The sequence below is a fragment of the Sus scrofa genome, chromosome 10 (assembly GCF_054392235.1).
Source record: "Sus scrofa isolate SSC_HxYL_T2T_F1_AM1 chromosome 10, Sscrofa_HxYL_maternal_Yorkshire_Landrace_v2.0, whole genome shotgun sequence".
NCBI classification, from domain to species: domain Eukaryota; kingdom Metazoa; phylum Chordata; class Mammalia; order Artiodactyla; family Suidae; genus Sus; species Sus scrofa.
The window spans coordinates 72,114,285-72,132,730 of NC_139392.1; the positions used below are offsets into that span (position 1 = coordinate 72,114,285).

Here is an 18,446-nt window from a genome sequence, read left to right on the forward strand (position 1 = left end):
CTGGCTGATAATGGGGCAAGTTCTAAGCAGCAAGGAGGCAAAAGGCAATCAATGCCAGGGCTTAAACTTGCACAGAAACACGAGCCAGGCTCACAGGTGAGGCCCAGGGTCGTTCCCATTCCTCCCTGTGGAACTGGGAGAACTGGGAAGGGCAGAGGCAGGCCGGAGACAGGCCTTTGCAGGACCATTCCTCGGCAGGGACTGCTTCTTACCTAGTGTCAGCTTGTAAAGACCCCTTTGAAACAGGGAAGGACATTTTTATATTAAGCATGGGCAGAAGACTTGAGCCAGGCCTGGTGCACTGGAAAGGAGGGGCTGCTACTGGAATTCCTGGGTTAAATGGGTTTGTGCAGTTGTGGCCAGGGAGTGGAACATCTCTAACGCGAAAGACTGAACTTGGAGAAGCTGCAGCCTGGAAACTCTATAACCCGTAGAAAAGCGCTGACTCATGAAATGACAGACGGGTCACAGACCAGGGAGCGATAAATAAAAACATGTCTCAAACTATCTGGGTTAAAACTAGCAAAGACACCCTGGTAGCCTTTCCTGGATAAAGACTGCGACACTACTTTTTTTGTGGAGTGACTAGTAGTGAAAATAACATCCTACTTACTTGTGTATTCTCTTAAATATGCATGCATACCTTATTATTCAAATTTAATCTGTCCCTGAAAATGTGACGCCATCAAATGTTGTGACACAGAGGAATATATATAATAAATTTATAAAGAAGAAATATATATATATAAATATATACAAAAATATATTTTTATATTTATATATAAAACGAAGAAGTGGGAGTTTCCTTGTGGCACAGTGGATTAAGGATCTGGTGTCATCACTGAAGCAGCTTGGGTGGCTCTTGTGGCCTGGGAATTTCTGCATGCTGTGGGTGCAACCAAAAAAAAAAAAATGAAATGAATTGTATATATTTATATAATTATATTATAGTATTCCATAATTATATTGCTACAATTTAATTTATATATATAAATTTCTTTTTCTTTTTTTTTTTTTTTTGCTTTTTAGGGCCGTCCCTGTGGCATCATTTCTTCTTCTTTTTTTTTTTTTTTTTAAAAAAAAAACCAATTCTTTTATTTGAACTTTTTAATATGGACATTTTCCAAAGTTCACAAATGTGGAGAGCAGTATCGCAAACCCCTATGGATCCATCACACAGCATCAACAATTCCAGCTAAAAACAGTTTTTAAAGGGAAAAATCATGTTTGCAGCTCGCTCAAAACCATCAACCAATTATCCCTAATACCACTGACATACACTTATAAACCCATATAACAATCTTCTAAGGATTTCTGACTATCAATTTACTGCAAAAGACATTTTTTAAAGGAAATTTTTAAAAGACTCTGATTCTGTTCTGAAGAAGGACATTGTAACATTTTCCAGAATCAACTCTAATATGCATGGTGAATGAGGTGTTTGCAGTTTTCACATTCCCAGTATTTCTTCAATATAAGACCTTATCTATTTCCTATTGATGTGAAATGCCTCCTTTATTATATATCACATCCCTTAAATAAGTGTGGGTCTGTATACTTCCTATTTTATCCCAGTGATCTATTTGTCCATAACAATATAAGGGTACCACTCTGTGTTTATCTCAGTCATTGTACAATTTGTATACTATTGGTTAAGGCGGTTCACTTCACTGAGCTGCATTTTCAAAATTTCCTTGATAATTTCCCTGTGTTTATTCTATGATATAAATGTGAAAATCAACATATCTACTCCTCATATTCCCCTGCAAAAAACTTGAGAATTCCTGTTTGGATTTTGACTAAAATCATAATAAATCCATACGTTAATTTGCAAAAAAAAAACCAAAAAACAAAAAAAACAGCTTATCTAGCTTCCTCTTGGCCTCCTCCTTTTTCTCCAGAGACTCGTCTGCTTTCACACACCTTTCAGCTGATAATACAGAGACAGGAATTCAGAACACATTCAAGAGCGGGAGCAAGAAGACGTCACCCTCTGGGGAGAAGGGTGAGGTTGGACCGCAGTGTCCTTTTATCTCCTGCTGCCCTTTTGGATGGCACAAGTATGTAGACTAATCCGAGCATGTTTTTTATTCAGAGAGAGTGTTTGGGGTAAAAACATTTGCAGGTTGTAACAAATATCTGGAGGGTTGCAGTTCAGAGAGCAGGGTGTCCGCGACTATGTGCATCTTCTGGTTAACAGTCTAATAAACTCGATAGCGTTCATTTAATAACGTTACTTCGATGTTCATCTAATTAGTTCAGCCTTTTAAGTCACAAGCATAAAGCTCTCCTCCAAGTGATGTGAAGGAGAAGTTCCTAAACTAAGTAGACCCTCCAAAGATTTGTCGTGATCGCTGCCTTGCTCAAATTTGATAATCTAAGAAAAGAACTTCAAAAATGGTCGTTTCTAAGAGGCGATTATTAGCGTAGGTAGTATTATGGGCTGAGTGTGCCCCCTCCATTCTTGTGTTGCAGCCCTAACCCCCAGGATCTCAGACTGTGACTGTTTGGAAATAGGATCTTTAAAAGGTAATTGCATTGAAATGAGGTTGTTAGGGTAGGTCATCATCGAATATGACTATTTTGTGTAGTTATAAGAGATAGGGACACAGAAAATAGACCACGTCAGGATGCAGGGAGAGGGAAGGCATCAGCCAGCCAAAAAGAGAGGCTTCAAAAGTAACCACACCTACCAACTCCTTGACCTTGGACTTCTAGCCTCCAGAATGATGAAAAAATCAATTTCTGTTGTTTAAGTCACGCAGCCTGTGAGATTTTGTTTTGCAGCCCTAGCAAACTAATACAGTCAGTAATAGAGGTCGTGTCATTCAAGCTACCGAAGTGGCCTTTCATTACACTTGGGGGCACTGGGTCTATGAAGGGAGTCGAAAATTTGTCGAAGGGTCTGGCCGGACCTAGGCAATATAATCTAACCCTTTTTGACAAATGTGGATGCCAATGAAGTGACAGCTTGGTGTATGGACTCAGAGTAAATAAGTCATTATTGCAGTGATTTGTCAGGGTTTAATAGGAAAGGTGGCAGAGGAGTTAAGCAGATCCTACACACATCAGATATGGCAGCGGCTGTATGATGTGAAATGGCCCTGAACTGGGGCTCCCACTTTGTATTTCCTGCAAACTCTTAGAGATCGAGGTTAACGACACCTAACTTTCCAGATACATGGGTAACAGAGTAGATGAGATGTAGAAATGTGACAGATGAACATGATAACATTGAGAGTGCATGAACATATTTTAAGTATTTCAAAAATCAATACATATATAATTTTGAAAACAGTAAGCGATATGAGAAAGACATCTTTGTTGATACACAGCCATACTAAGGATGCTGTTGTTGCAGTGGACTTTTAATTATACCAAGGAGCTTTAAATTAGCAATAATATTTACCAGTAGTCTCTTCAAAGTGCTTTTCAAACAGTAAATAATTACCCAATTAAGCTAGTGCAAGATAAGCTGTTATTACTGTGGTTTTAGAGGAAAAGACTAATAATTATTATTTTAATAGTTTCTGTGGAGAAAGACTCCATGCGTACTGAATACTGTGAGACGAGCCCACCCTTTTAGAGAGTAGGGAAGAGGAAAAAAAAAAAAAAAAACCAAAAGGTTGATTAGCTAAGTGAATTCAGGGCAAGGCAGAGATGTTTAAGAACCAGGAACCATGACCTGTGAAAACAGAGAATTTAATATGCAAAGCAGAGACCAAAATTGGCAGAAAGCTATTTATGAATACTGCCAATATTCGGTGTGGCCGACTGACAAGGGAAAGTCTTTGGTCATGCCCTGAACCACATAATTCATCACACTGGTGCCCAGGGCAATCACGTCCAAGCAATTTATCATCATCATATCACTCGTCTAAGTAAGAGAGGGGGAGAACTTTGATTGTTAACCTCTAGGGAGAGTGGATTTATAGCCACCATCCCTAAGAATGCAGCATGGCTCTGCCCTAAGCAAAATGCTTCCTGCTCCACTTCTATTTAAGTCAGAGAAAAAGAGGGAACACACTTTGCAGGGCATGGAGAGCAAAACCTAGGTCTGATCCTCTTAGATCCAAAGCAAGAAAGCCAGGAGATCATACTGAAAGTATCCTTGAAGCTGCTTTAAAAAATTAGAAATTGAAGTTCCCGCCGTGGTGCCAGGACCCAGGTTCAATCCCCTGCCTGGCACAGTGGGTTAAAGGGTCTGGTGTTGCCGTAGCTGTGGCATAGGTTGCAACTGAAGCTCGGATTTGATTCCTGGCTCAGGAACTCCATATGCCACAGGGAGGCCAAAAAAGAAAAAAAATTAGAAATTAGTCAATGATAAGTATAGATGATTCATTTCAAGTTTCCCTTGATGAAAAGATAATTTCTGAAATGCATCCATTGCCATAACTACATTTGGAAAGAACTGTTTCCTTACAGTGAACCCATGAACATTCATTTGCATTGGAAAACGTGGAAGGATACAGAACATTTTAGATAGATAGATATTTTCAAAATGGAAGTGAGAGCCTTAATTCCTATTTCTTGTGGGCATTGAGCCTTTATGTATTTTATACTTTAACATTGGCTGCCTTTACAGAATGTAATTAAATATCTAAATTTCATTTTTTTTTTTTTGCCACCTTTGATGAAAATCATGAAGTGTGACTTGAGCACCATGGAAACAAGCCTACCTGCTGTCTCGAAAATGTCAAGAGGAATAGTGGTCACAATAGCAAACTTTTTACAGCTCCTTCACTCTCAGGTTCCCCGGGTGTCTGGTAAATGGCAAACTAGTAGTCCCTGGAGGCATGCGGCTCGGACCTTACGTGGGGGTGTTAGTCAGGATAGGCTAGCTTTTGCTACTTTAACAAACAAATCCCTACATCGCATGGTTTAAACATAGCAAAAGGTGGTTTCTGGCTCACACCACATGTCTAACAAAGAGTGATGAGGGCTGTTCTGTCATCCTTCCATGATCCAAAGTGACAGAACAGCCACTGTCTAGCAAATTGGTGGTCACTCTGGCTTTTAAAGCTTCCACCTGGAAGTGACCCAGGTCACTCTACTATATTTCGGTGACCAAAGCAAGTCATAGGGCCATGCTTCATTGGATGGGGAGAGAGAAATGGATAACACTTATGACTCCCATATGGAGCAGGCAGGTGCAATTGTACTCAGCAAGATAGTGCTTTCACAAAACAGGTCATCAGAACCACAGCCCCTGTTTATGCCAGGTGCATAGGTGGGAGCAGGTATTTTATTTTTCTTCTTCTTCCTTTTTTTTCCCCCCTAAGTGATGGAGTAATGTCTATGAATGAAATGACTTAAATTTTTTTTATTATAGTTGATTTACAATGTTCTGTCAATTTCTGCTATAAAGTGACCTAGTCATACATAGATATATACACATACACACACACTCTTTTTCTCATATTATCTTCCATCATGTTCTATGATGATTGGATATGGTTCCCTGTGCTATATAACAGGACCTCATTGCTTATCCATTCTAAATGGAATAGTTTGCATCTACTAACCCCAAACTCCCCATCCACCCCACTCCCTCCCCCTTGGCAACCACAAGTCTGCTCTCCATGTCTGTTTCTGTTCTATAGATCCGTTCATCGAGATGACTTTTTAAAATGAAGCATTTTAAAGGAAAACATGAACCACTGAATAACAGAAGAACAGGGCCATGTTTGGGGTATTAAAAACATATTCGACAACTGTCTCAGGTTCTCCTATTAAGAGTGAAGTTGAACTAGAGATTCTCATACTAAGTGAAGTAAGTCAGAAAGAGAAAGATGAATTCCATATGAATCTAAAATATGACACAAAAGAAACTATCTACAAAACAGAAACAGACTCACAGACACAAAGAACTGGACTGGAGTTTGGCAAGAGGAAGAGGAGGGAAAGGGATGGACTGGGAGTCTGGGGTAGTAGATGAAAACCATTACATTTAAAAAGGATACATAACAAGGTCCTACTGTACAGCACAGGGAACCATATCCAGTCTCCTGGGATAGACCATGATGGAAAATATCTTGTATATATGTGTAGAACTGAGTCACTTTGCTGTACAGCAGAAATTGGCACAACATTGTAAATCAACTGTATCTTAATTAAAAATAGAATGAAGTTCCTAGGACAGAAGACAGCTTAAGGAATTCTCAGCAATGTTACTGTAAGGTTCACTGGAGTATTTAAGACATTTGAGAAGAAAGATTCCTCACATAGTAACATTTTAAAGCATATGAAAGTGAGAATGGATATTTTCCGAGATCACTAGCTCTTTCCACTCTATATAGTTCATTATTTTGTCTTCAAGCTGAATTGTGAGAGCAACCTCTACAAGCCGTACCTAGGGCTTCTCTACCTACCTTAATCCCAGGGATCTTACAGCCAAACCCTAAACTGAGAGGGCGTAGACTTTTCAAGACTCTAAGTGTCATCTCTTGCTCTTTGCTCCTGAGTCAAAATTTAACCATGCACACTAAAAATTAATAGTATTAAGTTGCATTTTCCCCCCAGACATTCCTTGCCCTTCAGCCACATTCAGGGTATTTTCTGCCCTTTGTGGAGAAGGGGGAACTTTGTCCATTGAAACCTCTTTTTTCATTTAAGTCACCCCCAGAAGAGGCCCTGTCCTGATTCTCCTCTCACCTCATTGGCCACCCTCCTCCCTGGTTCCTCCTCTACTTATTTCTAAATATTGGGCTCCTTGGGACTCGGTCCAGGGTCCCTTCTCCATCTCTACTCTCCTCCTGGGTGGTCCTCTTATACATTTCCAACAACTTCATATATCATGATTCATAACTTCCAAATACTTCTCTGTAGCCCTGATCTCTCCTGGGAGTGCCACTGTAATATACCCAAGAGCCTGGACATCTCATAGACCTTGTGGTCAGCAGCCTCTACAGTGGCCTCTGACAACTCCAGTTCACCTGTCGTTCACACCCCTGTGTAATTTCCTCCCACGGGGTGCCAGGGTTGGTCCATGTGATCAATGGCACACAGCAGAAGTGATGGCATGCCACTTCTGAGATCACAGTGGCTGCGGCTTCCACCTTGAGTTTTCTTTCTCTTTTGGAACACCTGCTCTGGGGAGCAGCCACATCATGAGTAACCCTGTGATACGATGACCGTCCCTACGAGGAGGAACTGAAGTTGCTGGCCAACAGCCAGCTTAAGTGTGTCAACAGGCACATGAAAGCGCTTAGAAACACATCCTACAGTCAAGCCCTGAGACAACGGTTGACAGCCTTGGTTGACAGCTTGACTGGAACCTCACGAGAGACCCTGAGCCAGAACCACCCAACCTTACCACACTCACATTTCAGACCTACATAAACTGTACAAGATGATCACCCAGGGAGAGGATAAATGTCCACTGTTTTAACCTGCTGAATTTTAGGGTAAATTTTTTTTTCCCTTCATTTAAATTTTTCTTTTTTAGGGTAATTTATTTCCTTTTTACTCCCACACCTGTGGCACATGGAAGTTCCCAGGCCAGGGGTGGAATGAGATCTGCAGCTGTGGCCTACATCACAGCTTGCAGCAATGCTGGATCCTTAATCCACTGAACAAGGCCGGGGTCGAACTGTCATCCTCACAGAGACAATGTCTGGTCCTTAACCCACTGAGCCACAATGGGAACTCCTAGGGTATATTTTTTAATGTAGTGCCTCCTACTCCATTTTTTTTTCTTTTATTGCAGCCCTCTGCTTACAGTTTGTAGCTGTTTGTTAATATGTCAGTTGGTTCCTTCTCAGGCCCCTCTGCCACCAACCAGAATATAGTCCAAGAAGCTGGACTTTATATCTATCCTGTTCTCTTTTGCAGCCCCAGTGCCTGTCCCCAGGTACACATTTCTCAGATGAAGAGACTGACCCTTCTTGATCACCCTATAATTCCAATACCACCTGTGACTAAGAATATCATTTGATGGCAAAAGCAGAATCATACTTTCACGAACTATAGATTTTTGAATCTACCAAAAACCTAGAGATCAGTTACCTTTATATGTCTAGAAAAGATAAGTGACTTGTATAATGTCAAAAAAGCTGAAACCAGAACTGGATTTAGGCTCTAGTGGATGGATCCTTTGATCTCTTTAGACCAGCAACCTGTCTTGCTGCTCTAATAGTGTATCTTGAGTTTAACAGTGCCCTGCTGGATACGGGGCACACTTTTTTTTTCTCTTCTTGCGGCACCCATGGCATATGGAAGTTCCCAGGCTGGGGGTTGAATCAGAGCTGTCGCTGCCGGCCTACCCCACAGCCACAGCAACACACAGGGCACACTTGTGAAAAACAAACGTCGGGTGGTAAGGGGTAAAAGCACAGGTTTTGGAGTCAGAAAGATATATATTTTCCCCCCTAAACTTTCCAACAGTGTGGTCTCACCCTTCTGTGTCTTACTTTCCTCCTCTGTAACATCGCAGCACCTCCTAGGGCTGTACAGAGGATTAAATGAGAATGTAGGGAGTTCAGAGATGACCCCTGATGACTAGCTTTTACTAACTGTTCAAAACATATAGGCTTGGGTAGTCCAATTATGATTCTAAGATCAAGGAATGGCAAGCAAATGTATTTTGCTATTTTATTCCAAAAATCTACATTATAGTTTAGTCACTTTTATAGCAATAAAGCAACATCTAGCCTCTAGAACTGGACGCCTAATTCCATGAAGTAGCACTCTGTGAAATCTGTGTTTAAATTATCCTTTTAAAAAGTAAGCTGCCATCTTGCTATCAAGTCAGCAAGTTGTCTGATCTCTTTTTTCTTTGCACTGTGCACTGAGATTGCTTTTTGAAGGGGGTTAGCTATTTCTGGAATTACATCAGGCCTTCAGGATAACTGCTCTACACCCCTACTGCCCATTTGAAATAAAACGTAACTGGCCCAGGAGGAGTCATAAGTCTTCGGGCTCTTTTCTTACTGACGTTCATTCTATATGACAATGAACGTGACGATCCTTTAGGATAGGAGTAAATGCTTGTCAGTTTCTTCCACTGGAGAGGTGATTTAAGGTCGAGTAGACTCATATGTCTACACAAGCAGTAAGTTCTCATCTCTAAACACCCCCACCCCCGGCGTTACTGCACCTGAGGTATCTGCAAAGATCACAACATCGTGGTGGTAAATGCCATGATCAAATCCGCACCCAAGTGTACTTGGAATATCTTTACTTTTTTTTTGTCTTTTTGCCTTTTCTAGGGCCGCACCCGCGGCATATGAAGGTTCCCAGGCTAGGGGTCTAATGGCAGTTGTAGCCGCCGGTCTACTACGCCAGAGCCACGGTATCGGGGAATCCAAGCCGCGTCTGCAACCTACACCATAGCTCACGGCAACGCCCGATCCTTAACCCACTGAGCAAGGCCAGGGATTGAACCCACAACCTCATGGTACCTAGTCGGATTCGTTAACCACTGCGCCACGACGGGAACTCCTGGAATATCTTTACAATAGAAAGACCACGATGGTAAAATAAAGGGGAAAGCCGAGGCCATAGGCTTAGAGGTATAATTTCAAAGCTTATCAAAGAAGGACAAGAGTGGAATAGAAGCCCCTTCCCCCACCCCGCCCCGCAGCACAGCTGCCCGACGACGACCCTGGAGCATTTCTGTCCAGCAGCTGGGCTCTTGGGCCTCTCTCCGAGCCAGACTGTGAGCCTCGAGTTTCAAGCCAGGCTTTGCAGGACTTTCGACTTCCGGCAACAAGCTACCTACAAGCTCAGGCCAGCCCTCTAGGCCTCGCGCAGCCTCACGATTCGCGCTTTTGCAGCTACCCTCAATCACTGGGGGAAAGGCAGCAAGCAGCACGCCAAAGCCTTAGAGAGTTTCTCCTTCCCCAGGGCGGACCTCCGCCGGGGCTCCCTGCGGGAATTAATGTGCTCAGCTCGGCAGCGACCCCACCCTTCCTACCGGGCCCACAGCTCCCGCGCCTGCTCCGGCTCCGGGCGCCTTCCCTCCACTCTGCTGCGCGCCGCCTTCTCCCCGGCTACCCTCAGGAGGCCAACGTCCCAGGCCTCTAAGGTCTCCCCAGTCCCCGCCCACTTCACCCTTCAGTCGAACGTTCTCCCCGCCCTCTGGACTCCCGGCCGCGTCCCGTGACCCTGGCCTCGGTCCACCCGGGCCCTAGGCCACGCCCACCGGGGCTTTGTAGGCTCAGGATCCTCTCAGCGGCTCCTCTGGGAACCCACTTCCTCTGCGCAGGCGTCTGTTGCGGGTACCCTACCCCCAACCCACCCAAATATCCTGCAAAGAGAGGTTTCTCATCTGTCTAGTTTGGCTGAGTCTAAAGAATTAGGGGCTTGACCCCTCCTACGCCCCACCCCGCGCCCCGCGCCCCAGAGAGAAAGGAAGCACCTGCTTTTCTCCCAGATGCCAGTTCTTGGAAAAGCCTGGAACGTGGAGGCTCTAGTGGCTATTTTAGTTTCCTGCAAGGATGACAGATCCGAGGGCCTACTCTAGCAGTTTGGTGGCACGTACAGGATTTGGGTCACCGTCTTGAATACAGTTCATTTTCGGTTTATTCCTTAATTGTTTCATGTTCTTGGGACTGAGTTTTCTCATCTTTAAAATTACAGTCTGTGCTATAAGCACTTGAACTGGCCCAAGCGCTTCTTATGACAAAGAGGCTTAGTGAATACCTGCGAGACAGTCTAGGACGGAATTTAATTATCACGCTCTACGCAATTGATTGTATCCTGAATTCCGAGAAAAAGAAGTTGAGTACTCAGATGAGAAGAACCTCCGAGTGTCATTTGAAAGGAAAGCAAACATTTAATAATAATCATAGTAATAATAATACTAGAAAGTGTTTCCTAAGGCCGCCTCTCCTACTCCATGTACTCCGATATATTTATTTTTAGAACAATCTCTATGTGGTAGGATCAATTTCTCCTCCAATTACAGATTAAAAAAACAAAACAAAAACAGAAGGGACTTGTGCAAGGCCAGAGCTAGAACCCAGTTTGATGTCACAACACTTGCCCCCTTAGTAGAGAGTGGGGCACTTCCGTAGGATGCTAGGAAATATATTAATATATTTAAGCCAGAAAGAGAGGAGAAAAGGAAATGAGTTTTGTTGTTGTTTTGTTTTGTTTTTAGACGGGTCTGTTTGTTTTTTTGACAAGGAGGGTAAAAATATGAAAGGTCGGTTGGTAAGGGATGGGCAGGGAGAAGATACTGGGAAAGCAGTGATCCTGAAAGATGGTGGCTGCTTAAATCCTAGGAAAGGGGAAAGGGATAAAAATAGTGCCCAAGGGTGGGAGAGAGGAGAACAAATGTAGAGGTTAAAAACTCCAGAGGCCGGAGTATTAGGAGAGTTGGATATTACTAGGAATGGCTGGGGCTCACGCTGAGATTGTATAATGAATAGATGGATCAGGGAGGCTTCTAGAGTGATTTCAGTGCTGCCTACCACTTTGATTGCCTGAGCTGCAACCATGAAGCCATATAAATGTGTATCTGACAATGGTGTTAAGGAGAGGCCTAAAAGTCCATTATTTATAATGTTATGTATTTTACTAGTCCATGCTGCCAGACGTGAAATTATACACAAGATTCATGTTAAAAAATGACTCCAGTTTTTCTTTATGGAAGTTACTAAATTCTCCACTGCCCACATTACACCCCTTGTGCAAGATTTGTGGTGAATTTCCCATGCAGGCTCTTCTTTCTAAGGCTTTACACCTTAAAAAGAGAGTGTTAAAGAGAAACGACTCTCGATTGTATTTCTCTTTGAAAGAAGTAGCTTCAAAGACCCTTCAAATTAATAGGTAGGAGTTTTATTTCAGGAACTTTATCCAACTGTTGTGAACATGTGTGTTCAAACAAGGGGAGAGCCGGTCATGCAAATTCTATGTACAACAGTGAAAAACCTTGGTTGCAGTAGCATTTGCGTATAGAATGTAAATCCACTTCGTGTCATACGTGATTTAAACACTACTGTTGGTTAAGCACGAAATGCTGTTTTATTTAAAAATAATTAAAATAAACATGCTTCAGAACTGGCCCCCAAATTTAGCCCGGATGACAGGCAGACAAGAACAGATGAAAGTGGTCTTTTATGATGTTTTGCCATCAAAAGTCATAATCTGATGTTAAGCCTTGTGCCCAACTTTATCTTCCAGCCTTCCTTCCTGGAAAAATTTAACTTGGAGATAGTTTTTTGAAACCTAGAATGTCAATGTACTGTCATCTGTCTGTGATGAAATAGTTGTGTTAAAAACCATATTATTAAGGAACCAAAGTTTTCCAAATCAGTCACTCTGTTAAGGGTTTAGTTCAAATGCACTCTCATTTCCACAGTACCTGCTTTTCATTTTCATAGTATCTTTTGAATTTTGAAACTCCCCTTACTTAGAAACACGAAATTGGCAGAGAGAATAAAATCAAACCCAAACATCCAAAACCCCTTGCCCTTTGGTCTAAACTTCTGGAAAGCATTCAGGTTTTCATCACCCTAGATAGTTGTTTTAAATAGTTATGCAAAAATAGTCTGTAGAAAAAAAACTCTGGAGAAGACAAAATATAAGATCATCCAGAAAATGATCAGATGAGCAGGAGGGAAGAAGCACAACTGATGATAGCAATTTGTAAATGGTGTTTCTGTCAGGTTTTAATTGTTAATTGGATGTTAAAATGTACAGTACTACAGAGATTTTCTCGGTTTAACTTTCAGTCATGGTGTGATAAACTAGTCCCATCATTTCTAGAAAATCTATTAGCTACCCATGTCACAACAGAGATAGGACTGAGCTTTCAACACACATTTTTCTGTCAAATCCCTATTCTTTATGCTTCCCAGAGAATACAACTAACTATTCATTATATTTTATGATTTTACTTGAAGAAAAGGAAAAATGAAAGTAAAGCTATTCTATTTATTTTTCTCTTTTGGCTGCGCCTGCGGCATGAGGAAGTTTCCAGGCCAGAGATAGAATCCCCGCTACAGTAGCCAATCTGGGCTGCTGCAGCGACAAGACTGAATCCCTAACCTATGGTGCCACAAGAGAGCTCCCTCTTCTAGTTCATAAAGAGCTAAATTGAAAACACACAACCCCCCATTTAAGGGAATTTTTTTCATGGGGACTATACCTTTCCAAAGAGTCATGACAACCTTTTGTAGAAGTCGATCACAAGGTTGTATTCAAAAACTTTTATGATGGTAAAAGCCACTGTGGAAAACAGTAGATAAGTTTCTCAAAATACAGTGGAAGCAAGTGATCCAGCAACTCTGCTGGATGGAGATCCAAAAGCAGTGAAAACAAGGAACCCAAACAGGTATTTGTATCCCTGTGTTCATTAGTTGGGTTATTCACAAGAGTCCAAAGGTAGAAACTCCCCACACATTCATTGATGGATGAATGGATAAACAAAATATGGTCTACAAATTCCATGAAATATTATTTGACCTGAAGAAGGAATGAAATTCTGATAATGCTCAAAAGTGGATGAACCTTGAAGACATTATGCTAAGTGAAGTAAGCTAGACAATAAAAGGACAAGTATGGCATGATTTCACTTATGTGAGGTGCCTGGGGTAGTGCAATTCCTAGAGACAGAAAGTGGACTCCTGGAGTTCCTGCTGTGGGGCAGTGGGTTAGTGATTTGGCTTGTCTCTGTGGAGGCGCCGGTTCAATCCCCGCCCAGCGCAGTGGGTTAAGGATCTGGCATTGCTGCAGCTGTGGTGTAGGTCGAAGCTCCTGCTCAGATTTGATCCCTGACCTGGGAACTTTCATTTGCTGTGAGGGTGGCCAAAAAAGAAAAAAAAAAAAAAAGAAAGTAGAATAGTGGTTATCAAGGGCTGGAGGAATGGGGAGTTAGTGTTTAGTGGGTGCAGAGTTTTAACTTGGGAAGATGAAAAAATTACGGAGATGGATAGTGCTAATAGTTACCCAACAACGTGAGCATACTTAATGCTGCTGAACTGTGCCCTTAAAAATGGTTAAAATGGCAATTTTATATTGTGAATATTTTACCACAATAAAAAGAGTTGACTGTAGACAGCTGTTTGTAAAAAACTTGTAAAAATGGACTTGCATTTAGAACACCTGTTACTCTCACTAGATTTGCTAGTCTAAATAAAAGGTCATAATCTTAAATCCTATCATCATTAATTAAAAAAACCCTTTCAAATGAATTTTCTGTGTTTTTTGGTTTTGTTTGGTTTTGTTGGGGGAGGGGGGTTAGCCTAGCAACTTTTTTTGGTATTCGTGACAGAGACTCAGTGGTATTTGGGTGGTTAGGAGCTCATTCAACCTATTTCCTCCTCCTCCTCCTCCTCCTGGGCACACCACTTCACTACATTTCCCAAGCTCCGTTGCAGTTAGATATGGTCGTGCGGCAGAGTGCCAGCCAAAAGGATGTGGTAGAAGTGACGTGCACCCTCTAGAACTGGCCTATCAGAAAACCTCCCGCCTTCCCAGCATCCTCCATTCTTCCCCCATTCACATGCAGGATGGAAAAAATTCCTGGAACCTGGACAAGGGAGCGACGGGAGAGAAGCGGGGCTGCATCTAGAAGGGTGGTGTGAAGCAGAGCCCTCCCACCAAGCTTCATTATGAGCACGTGTGAGTGGCAAATGGACTTTTATTGTCTTCAACCACTGAGATGTGGGGATTATTTGTTATAGCAGATAGCCTACCCTGATTGTCGTAGTATTTATCCTGGTGAGAGGATGAGGTGGCGCCATATGCAAATGGAAAACCACTCTCCTTCACCAGCCATGAATAACTAATATTAAATGGCTTCCATATGCGTTCAAAGCCTTGAGGGAATTATTTCAGCGTTAGAAACATCTATTAGCACACGATAATGTGATTATTGATCTCTGCTATTAAATACAGTGTTGAGAAGTAAGTTAAATAGGATGAAATGAAACCCCAAAAAACTCAGCAAGGAAGCTATTCATTAACTGTAAGTCCAAGCATGTGTGTCTGTGAAGAACACCAAATGGTAGTTTTCTCACTGTTGGAAAAACAAAACAATGTGGATTTGAAGCAAACATTAAAAGGATGACTTGAATGTATAATTCAAATAACTTGAATTTTTTTTCCTTTAAGTAATATGGATAATTTCTATGTTTTCATTTTAGGATCTTTTAAGATTGTGTGCGTGTGGTTTTTAACCACAGAGTTAGTTTAAATTGCTTTTCAGAAACCTTGTTTAAATACTGGTTTTAAATATTTTGTGCTATGTAAGGAACACAGCCTGTGCAACCTTACGTGAAAGAACTCTTTCCTGTGAGTAGCTGGCAAAATTGTGTCTTACTTAGTAAATATTTTCAAGAGGAGTAACAATATACTAGGGTATATAAAAATCATGTTGTAGCTAAAATAACTGAAGAGAAGAATTTGCTTCCATCTTCTCTAGAATAAGGTGGGAAATCAGGGCCTGCTGTTGGAAGGAATCTCTAGGCAGAGTGCGTTGAAGGCAGCTCCGTTCTCTGTGAACGTGGGGAGCCAGGTTGGACCAACCAGTACCTTCAGAGGTAGTTCTACAGTCTGATAAACCCAGCTTCAGTTCTTGGGACTCCCTTCATTTCTCTGAGCCACGATGTCCTCATGTAAAATGAAAACACTCTTGCCTTCCTCGGGCAGCTTGCTGGTTGTCCTTAAGATCCAGTCTCCTTTTCTTTGACAGTAAGAATTTATCAGAGTTCATGGACACCAGGTTAAAAATTACACTTGACTGCCTCTCACAGCTAGGCATGGCCAGATTGTTACTGAGAGTGGGGTCTGGCTGCTGGCTGCTGTAAAGCCAATAAAGAGGCAAGGTTGGTGGAAAGGAAAATTTGCTTTATTTCAGATGCTGATGATTGGTGTGGAGGTGGAGGGAGGTGGGTGGAGGGAGGCCCCTATCCAAAGGCCAACTTCCACCACCGGCAACCAGTGAGCAAGAGCTTTTGTAGGTGGAGGAAGGGGGCTACATGCAGAAACAGCACAGTCAGCTCTGACATTCACCTTGAAATTGGTCATGAGGTGGTCTGACCAGCATTATTTTGATTGTCTTAAGTACAGTTCATTTTCAGTTCCAGGATTAGTTTGTTCCCATTTCTTTGAGGCCAGTTCTCAGAATTGTGGCAGGCTATGTCTGGTCATCATGTAGTTAACTTCTTCTGCCTGGTGGGGGTTTTAGTGTTTACAAGATCCCTCACAGGACATGGCTTAAAATATTATCTCTAACCCATGAGGAGGAACTAAAGGTCCTTGACTTTGCTTAATGGCTAATCTATTATTATTTTGTCTCATTTGACTGTTTTCCTTTGTGTCTGCATTTTCTCACTTTTCAGATTAAACGTATTCTTTGACTACAGTTTTTCTACAGAAGAAAAGGCAGGTGGAGGACATGGTGGGAAGGACCATAGGGCCCTGGTCCGTTTCCATGTGGTTTAGCAGATTTGATTTGTGTCCCATCTGCCTGGGAGAAAATCGGAATTGAAGAAGCTGTCTTGGAACCAGAGAGAGAGTTCATGTTTGGCAGAGATCCTGTGTCTTCATAGGGTTTGTGTGTGGTGGATTAAGTGATACACTGTAGGAAGTTGTCCTATCTGGAGTCTTCAGAACAAATCTCGGAGGTTTGCTGGACAAGAGGGATAATTACAGTTTAAGTATGGAGAAGTAGAGTTGTAGCTCAGTTATACGTCAAGAACAAAGAAACTCCTAGAAAAAGACATCAGACTTGTGGTTACCAAAGTAGGGAATTTTAGGGGGGAGGAGGAGGAGGAATTGGAAGAAGGCAGTCAAAAGGTACAAACTTCCAGTTATAAGGCAAATAAGTACTAGAGATGTAATACTACATGATAAACATAATTTACACTGCTGTGTAGTTGTATAGTTTATAAATATTAAAATTTTTTTATATAATGATTTTTATTTTTTTCCATTATAGCTGGTTTACAGTGTTCTGTCAATTTTCTTCTATACAGCAAGGTGACCCAGTTACACATACATGTATACATTCTTTTTTCTCACATTGTCATGCTCCATCATAAGTGTCTAGACCTAGTTCCCAGTGCTACACAGCAGGATCTCATTGCTAATGCATTCCAAAGGCAATAGGCTGCATCTATTAACCCCAAGCTCCCAATTCATCCCACTCCCTCTCCCTCTCCCTTGGCAACCACAAGTCTATTCTCCAAGTCCATGAGTTTCGTTTCTGTGGAAAGGGTCATTTGTGCTGTATATTAGATTCCAGTCACAAGTGATATCATATGATATTCGTCTTTCTCTTTCTGACTTATTTCACTCAGTATGAGAGTCTCTAGTTCCATCCATGTTGCTGCAAATGGCATTTTGTCGTTCTTTTTTATGGCTGAGTAGTATTCCATTGTGTATGTATACCACATCTTCCTAATCCAATCATCTGTCAATGGACATTTGGGCTGTTTCCTTGTCTTGGCTATTGCGAATAGTGCTGCAATGAACATGCAAGTGCATGTGTCTTTTTTAAGGAAAGTTTTGTCCAGATATATGCCCAAGAGTGGGATTTCTGGGTCTTATGGTAGTTCTATGTATAGTTTTCTAAGGTACGTCCATACTGTTCTCCATAGTGGTTGTACCAGCTTACATTCCCAACAGTTAAGGAGGGTTCCCTTTTCTCCATACCCTGTCAACATTAAAATTTTTTAAAATTTTGTGCCTATATGAGATAATGGAGGTTCTCTGAACTTATTGTCAGAGTCATTTCACAAAGAGTGGCAGTCAGATCACGATGCTGTATACCTTAAACTTATGTGGTAGTCCATGTCAATTAGATCTCAATCAAGCCAGAAGAATAAAAAATGAAACCACAAATAAAATGAAGTAAATGGTGTATTTTCAGGAGTTCCCACTGTGGTGCAGTGGGTTAGTGATCTGGCTTGTCTCTGTAACACTGCCCATTGGATCCTCAGCTGTTGCAGTGGGTTAAGGATCTGGCATTGCTGCAGCTGTGGCATAGGTCGCAGCTGCAGCTTGGATTCAGTCCATGGCCCGAGAACTTTCATATGCTTCAGGTGCAGCCAAAAACGGAAAAAAAATTTTTAATAAAAAAATTAAAAAATAGTGTATTTTCAGACAAGAGGGTAGGTGGGCCTTGGGGTACAGTACTCTGAGAGACCACCCACATGAGGAGCGTCAGACAGAAGCCCAGAAACCAAAGGGTCAGGAGAAGGGATTCATAACCCAGGCTGGAGGAGGGAAATCAAGTCTCAGAGCCTTGAGTGAGATGCTGAGGAGCCAGAATGTAGGAATAATGGCCAGTGTGGCAACACTGACAATAATGCTCATAATGGTTACAAAAATAACCATCATTTATCAGCAGTCTGTGTGCCAGTCTCTAGTCTAGGAGCCCTTTGTAAATATATTTTAAGATTTTGTATTAACCATTTTACAGGTGTGGAAACTGAGGCTCTGAGATGTGATGTCTTTTTGCTCAAGGTCTCATAGCTGATAAAGGGCTAAGC

At 41.9% G+C, this 18,446-nt stretch overlaps 2 protein-coding genes across 36 annotated transcripts in view; one reads left to right on the forward strand and one right to left on the reverse strand.

The window, feature by feature from the left end:
* The window catches only part of PTER (phosphotriesterase related), a 71,456-nt gene extending 61,468 nt beyond the window's left edge, over window positions 1-9,988 (reverse strand). For both annotated transcript variants that reach the window (XM_021064040.2, XM_084978842.1), the window contains exon 1: window positions 9,917-9,988. The gene's annotated coding sequence lies outside the window, so the exon portion shown is untranslated. The remainder of the gene's footprint in view (window positions 1-9,916) is intronic.
* Window positions 1-18,446, forward strand: part of RSU1 (Ras suppressor protein 1) — an 883,461-nt gene that overhangs the window by 351,953 nt on the left and 513,062 nt on the right. The window contains exon 11 of one of the 34 annotated variants that reach the window (XR_014817925.1): window positions 1,902-2,005. The exons of 30 other annotated variants lie outside the window; for them this stretch is intronic. The gene's annotated coding sequence lies outside the window, so the exon portion shown is untranslated. Of the gene's footprint in view, window positions 1-1,029; window positions 4,307-18,446 lie in introns of those variants that run through there. 3 more of the 34 variants (XR_014817919.1, XR_014817929.1, XR_014817918.1) reach the window with 3 other exon arrangements.